Below are 10922 nucleotides of genomic sequence, written 5' to 3'. Positions count from 1 at the left end.
TTGTTTATGTTAGACTTCATGTGCAAATCTAATCTTAATTACTCAAACGTGAACTTCCTAAAATCATCGTGGTTTCTCTTTTTCTTTTTTGCTGAAAATTCAGCAAGATGTCACCGAAGATTACTCTAATGTGTTTTTTATAAGTGTTCTATGATTGTAGGATTTGAATGAATGGAAAGACAACTAAAAATTTATTCTTAAGAAAACCTATAAAACGTCCTTCTTGGTGACTGCAGTTCTATGGAAATTTTACAGCGCAATCAACATATCTCATGTCTTCTAAGATGGAGCATAAGGACTAGGGTCTATTTTTACACATCAGATACATAAATAGCACAACTCTTATACTTTCTTGGATTATATTAAAACTGGAGGCAAATGGGGTTTGAATTATTTTTAAGACTAGGATTCTGTGAGATAATCAGTATGTGTAAGAAGGCCCACCTTATCCATGATCATTTAAATATGAGGAATGTTACACATAATCCCACACAACACACTTTATATATTAAAATATTATTTTTTATTTTTTTTATTTTTTATTTCATTTTATTCTCATTAAACTAATTGAATTATTCTATTAAAATAATTTTATTTTATTTCATTTCATTTTTATTTTATTTATTTTATTCTTATTAAAATAAATGTGGTGTGTGAAGTGTGAGGATGACAAAAAGAATTTTTTTTTAAAGATAACCTGAAGCCAACATAATTATAAAGAATCAACGTTCAAAGTCTGATACAAGGTATTTGTCAAGCTAGCTCCTCTAACGCCTTGTTTAGTTATTCAGATGTAAATACTAAACATAGATGAAATGGGATGAAAATTTAAAATTAAATAAAATATTATTAGAATATAATTTTTAATATATATATATATATATATATTTTTAGATTTGAAAAAGTTGAATTAGTTTTTGTATTTTGTTTGAGAAGTTGGAAAAATTATATGATTAGATAAAATAGTTTGTTTGCACTATAAGGCATATTTAAACGGAAAAGCTAAATCAAAGGTTTGAATGGAGCTTTTAGTATGGAACAAACACTCATTTGAAGTACACGTCTTCCGCATAGCCATGATGATGAGTTTGGTTCCAATCCTTTGCACATCATCGATCTTGAACCTTTAGAAGTGAGAAAGAACAAGACTAATGAGGAAGTTCTGGTGAAGGTATTAGATTGCAAGGAGTAGGAGCAAAGGAGAACACAACATCTTTAGGCATGTGGTGTTGTGGATCAACCATTAGGGGTGAAAATTTTTTGGTCCGGACAAGAAAAATTGACTAGACTGGACCGAAAATTTCTTTGGTCGATTTTGGTCCTTTGTCTGTGAGGAATTCGGTTTTCGGTCCAATCTCAGGGTGTGGAATTTTTTGAAAGGAACCAGATCAAAACCGACCGAATTAGATTGTTATAATTTTTTTAAATATATAATATATTATTTATATAGTAGTTGTATAAATTAATTATATAATTTTCATCTAATCTATTATCATTGACCATATAAATGTTACAATAATACATGCTATCAATTAACTAATATGTCATATGATCATATATGTTATTATATATACATACATACTCTACTACTTACACTTAATTAAAGTAATTAGATAATTTTTTTAAGATACCTAAGTTGCAAGTAAGCATGAATAATCTATAGACAAATAAATTACTTAATATTCATTAATAATGTATAAAATGTTAGAATTTTAATATAGACCATTATGAATACTAAAGTACTAAGTTAGTAACTATTAACATCATAGATATAATTATAATTAATTATTTTTTAATGAGTTAGTTACATAATATATATTAAAGAGTTTATTTAATTTTAATTTTACTAATTTAATTTATCTGCCAAAAACAGAAAAGAGGAAAAAATGTTCCTAATTCATATGGACCGAATCGAACCGATTGGACCAACCGAATAATAGATAACGGTCCAGTTTGATGCATAGAGGTAATTGGCGTTTCAGAAAAATCATGAATTGAAATTTGACCCCCCCTCCCCAAGCAGACCAACCGATTACACCCCTGTAAACCATATTCCAAATGAGACATGAGAACAAATATCCAAGGTTGTTTGATCAATCAAGTAATAAATTCCTCTATTAGACTTGTCAATATGAGCTTACATTTTTAAAGACGAGATTTTTATAGGGAGGGGAGAATATAACATCTCTATTTAAGAAGGACTTGAAGTTATTGGAATGAAGCAAACGGCATTGGAAAATAAGAAAATCTAAAATAGGACCTAGTGTAAACCAAGTCCTCTACACTCTCCAAGAATGACAACTTTCTATTAAAAGATAAAATATACACATCCATATAAGATTAGAATCTTTATAGTTTAAAATAATTAAATTTAAATTTAAAAGAATATGGGCAAATGGTTTCCACCCCAAGGGTGGTGTGGCCACCACATTTAAGGTGGCTAGCAGACACCTTTAGAGTGGTGACAACCCACCCCGGCACCAAGGTGGTGTCAAATCTAGTGCTGGATTTAGCCACAATGGTCGGATTGACAAGCCCTAGTCTGATCTGATCATTTTGATGTCAGATGTGTACAAATCCGACCAGAGTAGCTCTAGAGGATTTTTGGTAGGTGATTGCCACCCTAAGCGACCATCGAATTGATTGTTTAAAATTATTCCGATCGTCTCTAATTGGGACGGTGACTAAATCATGGTTGACATTGTCTTAAAAGCAATTAACATTAAGGACTTTAGGAATTTAAAATTTATAGTTTAGGTTTTAAATTTTTCCTTCTAAAAGATATAATTCGGTGCCATTTGTAGAATGTGTAAAACTTGAATTTTACATCAGATCCTAACAACAGCTACTCCCTTGAAAAACTAGAGGAGTAGAAATGCTAATTTGTTATGCAATAGGTGAAGAGTAGACATATTTGTTTTAGCATGATACATAGAGGTACATAGCAAGGTGCTTGATCATGGTGATAAAGAAGAAATTTATTTTGGCTTGGATTAGGTGGGCTATACAACAAAGAAAAAATCACTTAAATGCATGAATTATGACATTTGGACTCAAGATTTGGTATTGTGTGATACCAGAGTAAAGGAACCTAGAAACACACCGTATACTTGAGACTTATACTTAAGAGATAAATAGGATAATTTTTTTTATTAAACACATTATTCTAAATCTTCATTTTTAAATTATATAATATTTATTATATTATCTATGAAAATAAAAAATAAACATGTGGTAGGCAAGCTGATGTGGCAAGCTGTATGATTGACACTTCACTAGTAGATGTTGCCAAATCAACATCTACTAGATGTGATACTTGGCTTGCCAAATTACTACCCCTCCACCCTAGTAGATGTTGTCAAACCCCTTACAAAAATCATCCATCACACACTTCACTCTTCTTCTTCCTTCTCTACACTTCACAACCACAAACATACTCCATTTTCCTTCTAGCCAAGGCACCACACAAAACTCACACCTTTATTTTTTTGCCACCAATGAATGCACACATGTGTGCGCACACACACCTATTCCTCTCCACAATCATAAACATATAACCTCACTAAGATAACCAAGAGGGAATAGAGAAGAAGGAAAAACAAAAGCATCTGCTACTACCTTAAGTGATGGCCAAATTAATTTTCTTTGCAATTACTCTGACAGTATCTTGGGATGATGACAAGATTCGTGGTTAGATGTTTTTTACACAAGAACTTGATAACGGTGACTCAGTAGAAAGAGTAGGAATGTTAATTTGTTGTTTGATTGGTAAAGAATATACATATTTGTTTTAGCATGATATATAGAGGTATCTGACCAGTCGCTTGATCTTGCCAATAAAGAAGAAATTTGTTTAGACTTATGATAATAATAGTTGGATTGGGTGGTTTATACAACAAAGAAGAAAAACCACTTGGGCTCATAATTATAATATGAATTACTATTATAATTCACAAACTGTTCATTACTATTTATAAGCAAACTATTTCACTACTATTAACAAATGATTTGGGATATTATTAGCATCCAAATTGAGTTTATTATTATTATTATTATTATTATTATTATTATTATTATTATTATTATTATTATTATTATTATTATTATTTAATTTTGAAGTTTGGTCATGTGCAACTTGCAGGTTGATGTGGCAAGTTGCATGATGGCACATGGTCTGCCAAATCAGCCCACCAACTACCATGCCTTAGTAAATATTGTCCATCATACATTCTCTCTTCTTCTTCCTTTCTCTACACTCCACAATCTCCAAAACACTCCATTTCGCTTCTAGCCGAGACGCGCAGCACAACAACATACCTTCATTTTTTGCAACCACTGAACACACACAAATGAACACATTTCTACTCTCCACAACCATATACACATAACTTCACCAAGATAACCAGGAGAGAAAGAGAAGGGAAATATAAAAGCATCTTGGGTGGAAAGGAAATAAGCTCTAGGTAAGTCCCTTTTACAAATCTCTTTGTATTTTCTTCCATAGATTAAGTTTAAAATCTGAAATTTGCCTAAGAATTGGTCATGCATGTAAGTAGGTTAATAATAAAGGATATTTAATTAAAGAAATCTAAGAACATATCATGTGTTTGGGTTTGCATGTATAAAATGGGAGTTGAATAATGAAAATATTTTTATTACAAAAGTATGTTTCAGCCATGGCTAGGAAGTTTATGCTTTGAACATGAATGTATACTATATGCATTAAAGAAATTGGCTAAGAAAAATATAAGAAAACTCCTTACTGGAAGCATACATGTTTCGACCATAGATAGTTTAGGTTAATTTTGGTACATGACTCTCTTTGTATTGGTTCTTGAGTGTAGATATTTGAATTCAAGAAATGGAACAAAAATGGTTTGCATGTGTTAGGGATTTGGCTTCCTTTGGTTAGAGTCTAGCAAATTTGTTTATTTATTTGCCATCAGGCAATCACCTCGATGACAAAGAGAAAAAATTTAAAATTTAAAAAAATTTAAAAACAAATTTAAAAAAAAAAAATCTAGGTCATGACAAATTATGATTTTTTTAGCTTAATTGTGAATTGAATATGCTTCCCATTGTAAATGATTATTTTATTTATTATTATGTATATGTATTTAATTGAGAAGTGTAAAAACTCATAGCAATCACAGGTCTAATGTATAGATCTCGAATACTAAGATATAAATCTGTGAAGACCATGCCAAATTGAGAGAAGGAATCCCTCAAGCGGGCAAAATGATGGCGAAAAGGAGGTAGCTAGGTGAGCAATATGCAAGTAGGAATGAAGTAAGACAAGCAATAGGTTGTGAGGAGTTTGGCAGGTATGAACAACACGAAGAAAACAAGGTGACTAAAGGAGGTTCACCCTACACCAAACAAGCAAAGGACATGTTGACCAAATATAAGGCGAGCAATAGGTAAACACAAGTCCGATGTGAAGCAAGGAACACTCCAAGATAACTAGAAAGAGCTCAAATGACAACATGTGATGTACCCAGGGCCCATGCTCCATCAATGATCTCAAAACAGGAATACGCCTGGAAAGGGAGGGATATAGACTGTAGCCATACATCAGACCTCAAAAATAAGGGCTAATAACCACGTGGGTGACTGTCATAAGGAGAATGATTACGGGCTTGGTCCCAAGATAAGTTGCCACGACCCATTAATATAACAGAATGACACGACACGACCCGTTTCAATCCATTTATGTTAAAGGGCACAAACATCACCAATAAACCCGTTTGACATGATTAATTTTATATAAATATTAAAATCATAATATTTATAAAAAAAAAACACAAAACTAAGTACAAGTCCAAAATTAAAATTCAAACAATAAGTATACCGAAATTAAATTCCAACAGTACCAAATATCATAAATATATTGTAATAATATTAATGTTACAATCCCAAATATGATGATACACACACAAATCTAAACAAATTTTGAACTTGTAGAAGGAAGTGTAGCATTCTCCTTGCTCTTGTTGTTTTCCAACTCCATTACATCTTCAGTTAACTCGTCCAATTTTATTTTTTGTGTTTCTATTAAAAAAAATGGTATCAGTAAAAGAATTAAAAAAAAAATGGCATCAATTAAATCCATTACATCCCTCTTCCTCATGGCTTCAATGAGGGTAACAATTATTGTCCACATTACCATACACTATCTAGTGAGCAACTCTAATTGGACAAAGAGAACATAGATAGGCTATAGATAAAATGGCAATCTTGAGTGTATTGCAAAACTAAGGTTGAAGAGAATAACAATGTTGAGAGCTGCATTTGATAAACTACATGAGACAACCAACATAGTGAGCTCGTGGATGTTGTTTCTACAATTGTGGCCACTGTATAAAAAACTGATCCATTATTCCTAATTTGTAAAGCAGCAAGCCACTTAATGAGAGCCTTCTCACTCTTGCAACTAATATAGTGAGCTCATGGATATTGTCTCTACAATTGTGGCCACTGTATAAAGAACTAATCCGTTATTCCTAATTTGTAAAGCAACAAGCCACTTAATGGGAGCCTTCTCACTCTTGCTATACTCTCGACATAGAAAATAGATGATCATCTAACCCCCACAATCTGCATTCAAGGTTAAAAGGTTAACTCCAACATCATCTTACAAAAAAATAACAAGATGAGAGGCAAAAAGGCTTAATACATCCACACCTTGAAAAAGAACGCAATTGCACATAGTGGAACACAAGCCCCTAGCCCATGCAGAGAATTTATGGTTAGCAAAATGTTAATTTCAAATTAATTAACTATATCAGAGAGGGGCATGTGTGGGTAATGTATACAAAACATAAATGTTTGGAAGTATAAAAATGGATAGGGAGACCACAACTTGAGGTCTAATTTTAGTCATTAACCAGAAGTGCATGAGCCATAACAACTAAAGTTGTCCAAACAAAGGTGAAATATGATTGACCAACTTCCCTACTTCGATAGATTTGCATAAATTGAGCAGTTTGAACCTCCTTGACCCCATTTTGCATAGAAACCATTTCAAATAAAGTAACTTTTGTAGACAAGCCTACAACAATCAAATAAAAATAAAATATAGTGTAGAACTAACTCTCGACGAGAACATTACGGAACTACCATATAAGGCTAAAAAAGTACCGATAACAGAAGACTTACCAATATTCTAACCATTGGTCTTCAACTATCTCAAAAATAGGAAACCTTTAGTTATTGTTTGGGTGCTGAGAAAATGGGGGGAAAGAAAGAAAAGCAACAAACTTGCGAATCTCATCACTCAATACAGCCTATTACACTTAATTTTCCTTATTGGTTTCATTCAGTTTTCTTCAGATTCCAAAATAATCAAACACATCCACAACGAGAAGCAGAGAAATGAAGAAAAAAGTGGGTGTAGAGTAAGTAAGGGAATTGACCATGGTGGCTTTCTTGGGAAGCAAAATGTTGGCATGGGTTGTAAAGAACAGAAATAGAAAACAAAGATGAGAAACAGAGATGGAAAAATGTAATTTGTATTCTGTGTACCAAAATATTACAAACGTGTCTTTATATACATTTGAATAAAGGAGGGAGAAATAATAATATGGTTAAAAATGTATTTTAACTCTAATACACCATCCTCAAGCTGGAGCATGACTATCAATGAGGCTAAGCATGGACATCATAATAGAAAACAATGGACTGCCTAGAGCTTTTGTGAAGCAGTCAGCTAATTGATTTTTTGAAGAAACATGCAAAGTGCTTAGAAAACCATCTTAAAGCTTATCAAAATGAATGGCAATCGATTTTGATGTATTTGGTACGTTCATGAAATACAGTATTTGAAGCAATATGCAACGTAGCTTTACTATTACAATAGAGAGAAACAATTGTTGGAGGGACTTGAAGATCTGAAGCAACGAGGATAGCCAAACTAATTCACAACCTGTAGAAGCCATTGCTTGGTACTCGGCTTATGCAGAGGATCTCGATACTACAGCATGCTTCTTGGATTTCCATGACACAAGAGAATTGTCAAGGAAATACAAAAGCCAATGAGGGATCGTCCACTATCTTGACATCCAACCCAATCAGAGTCAGTAAAAGCACTCAGGTTGAGTGAAGAATCAATAGAGAAAAAGAGTCCTTGGCCAGGAGGATATTTCAAGTATTGTAGGACCCAATATGCAGCATTTAAATGAGGCTACTGAGGTGAATCCATAAACTGACTAAGGACATGCACAGCAAAGGTGATATCGGGTCTAGTGATAGTAAGATATAATAAATGACCGACCAATCTTCTATAAACTTTGGCATCTTCAAGAAGAACACCTTCACACCAAGACAACTTCAGGTTTTGTTCCATGGGAGTCTTAACTAGTTTAATTCCCAAATAACCAATGTCGGATAAAATTTCCAGGGTGTATTTCCTTTGAGAAAGGGATATGCCTTTGGAGCTACAAGCAATTTCAAATCCCAAAAAAATTTCAATGGACCAAAATATTTCAATTTAAAATTGATCATCAAGGAATTTCTTGAGAGTATCCACTACAGAAATATCATTGCTAGCAATTAATATGTCATCGACATATACTAATAAGGCAATAAAAGAAGAGCCTTTTGACCGAGTGAAGAGTGAGTAATCAACTCTTGATTGGACAAAACCATGTTGAATAATGGTGGAGGAAAACTTAGCAAACCACTATCGGGATGCTTGCTTCAATCCATATAAGGATTTATTGAGCCTACATACTCTAGTGTCTCATTTGTCACCAAAACTAGGAGGTAGGGACATATAGACTTCGTCTTTCAATTCACCATGCAAAAAAGCATTGTTGACATCCAATTGAATAAGATGACAATTTTGAATAGTTGCAATGGCTAATAAACACTTGATTGTAACCATTTTTGCAACCGATGAAAATGTATAAAAAAAAAATCAATTCCTTCTTGTTGGGTAAAATCTTTAGCTACTAGCCTAGCCTTATACCTTTAAAGGCTTCCATCAAACTTAAGTTTGACCTTGTATACCCATTTGCATCCAATTGGATGTTTTCCAGGTGATAGAGTTGTCAATGTCCAAGTCTTATTCTACTGAAGTGCATTAATCTCCTCTGCCATAGCAGTTCTCCAATGGGAATATTTTATAGCTTGATGATAGAATTTGAGCTCAAAAAGTGATGAAATGGCTAAAGTATATGCTCGGTGAGGTGAAGATAACTTGGAATAAGAAAGAATAGCTGAAAGGGAGTATTGCTTACCTAATTCAGGACCAATAAAAGGATGTGAAGATGGGAAAGAACAATTAGTAGAAGTTTCCAAATGACAGTTGTAATCCTACAAGTAACTAGGTGGTTTGTGTGTTCTTAATGATCTTCTACATGGAGGTGATGGATCTGGTATAGTGGGGACTGGAATAGGATCGAGAGAGGAAGGAATAGGAGCAATAAATGAGTGATTATGACTAGAAGTATCAGGAATTGGACTAGGAAGGACAACAGACGATGATGGATTAAAAAATGAGAAGTTATAAATGTTATGTGAAACAGATTTGAAAGGAAAAATCTACTCATGAAATGTAACATCTCTGGAAACAAAAATGGAATGATAATCAATGTCATACATTTTGTAACCCTTATAAGTAAGAGATATCCAAGGAAAATGCATCGATAAGCTCGGGGGGCAAATTTAGATATATTATGTGTAAGAGTAGAAGCATAACACAATGAACCAAATACTCTTAAATGATTATATGATGGTGATTTATGAAAGAACAATGCATAAGGAGTTTTATTGGAAATGATTGGAAAAGGAGTCCTATTGATTAGATACACGGCAGTGAGGATGCAATCACTCCAAAAAATCAATGGAGTATTGGATTGAAAAAGGAAAGCTCAAGCTACATTTAGAATGTGTTGATGCTTCCTTTCAACCACTGAATTCTATTGGGGAGTAGCTACATAGGATAACTGATGGATAAAGCATTTGCTAGAAAAGAAATAATGCATAGCAAACTCATTTCCATGATCAGACCTAATTATTTTGATAGTAGAAGCAAACTAATTTTCAACCATAGCAGTAAAATATTGTAAATGACTTCGAGCATAGTCATTTAATATTTACAATAGATGATGCATGGAGGAGGAGAAATTTTTCTCCTCCTCCATTCATGTTAATATTTCGTTCCTAATGAGTCTATGATGGATGGAGGAGAAAAGGTCTCCAAATATCAACATAAACAAGATCAAAAGCATTTAAAGAAGTGTGTTCACTTTTGGAAATGGTAACCGCTTGTGTTTAGCAAGAGGACAAACACTACAATGCTGAGAATTATTATTAGAAATGATGGAAGAAAACTGAGGCAACAGTTTCATCCGATATAAGGATGGATGTCTCATCCTTTGATGCCAAATAGAAATAAAGACATTATTACAGCTATTAAAAGTATATGGTTCAACATTGAAAGAAGCAGCATGAGAAGATACATTGTGAGACACAAAACCATGAACTGGTGGAGGTTGTAGTAGGTATAACCCTTCTCTAGCTTGTCCCCTCCCAATCTTCCTCCAATGTATGAGGTCTTGAATAAAGCATGCATTACGAAGAAAAATAAGGCAGCAAAAGGAACTGGTTAGCTTGCTAACAGAAATGAGATTAAAGGTAAATGAAGGCACATATAAAACATCATGTAAGATAAGGTTCAGTGATAAGAAAATGGAACCTATATGATTTAGAGGAGTAGAAGTTCCATTAGGAAGCTTCACAACAGTGTTGTGCACAGGTTGATATGAGGTGAATAAAGATATTGAGTATATGATCAGTCGCACCAGTATCAGTTATCTAATCATGATCAGAAAATTGTTTGGAAGTTTTATTAATGGTAGAAAAAACTGAATGATTAATTGAAAATTACCTGAGAGATGATCAAAAGGAGAGGAGGTAAT

Source organism: Carya illinoinensis, chromosome 9 (genome assembly GCF_018687715.1).
Source record: "Carya illinoinensis cultivar Pawnee chromosome 9, C.illinoinensisPawnee_v1, whole genome shotgun sequence".
NCBI lineage: Eukaryota > Viridiplantae > Streptophyta > Magnoliopsida > Fagales > Juglandaceae > Carya > Carya illinoinensis.
Note: the sequence above shows the minus strand (reverse complement) of the source record.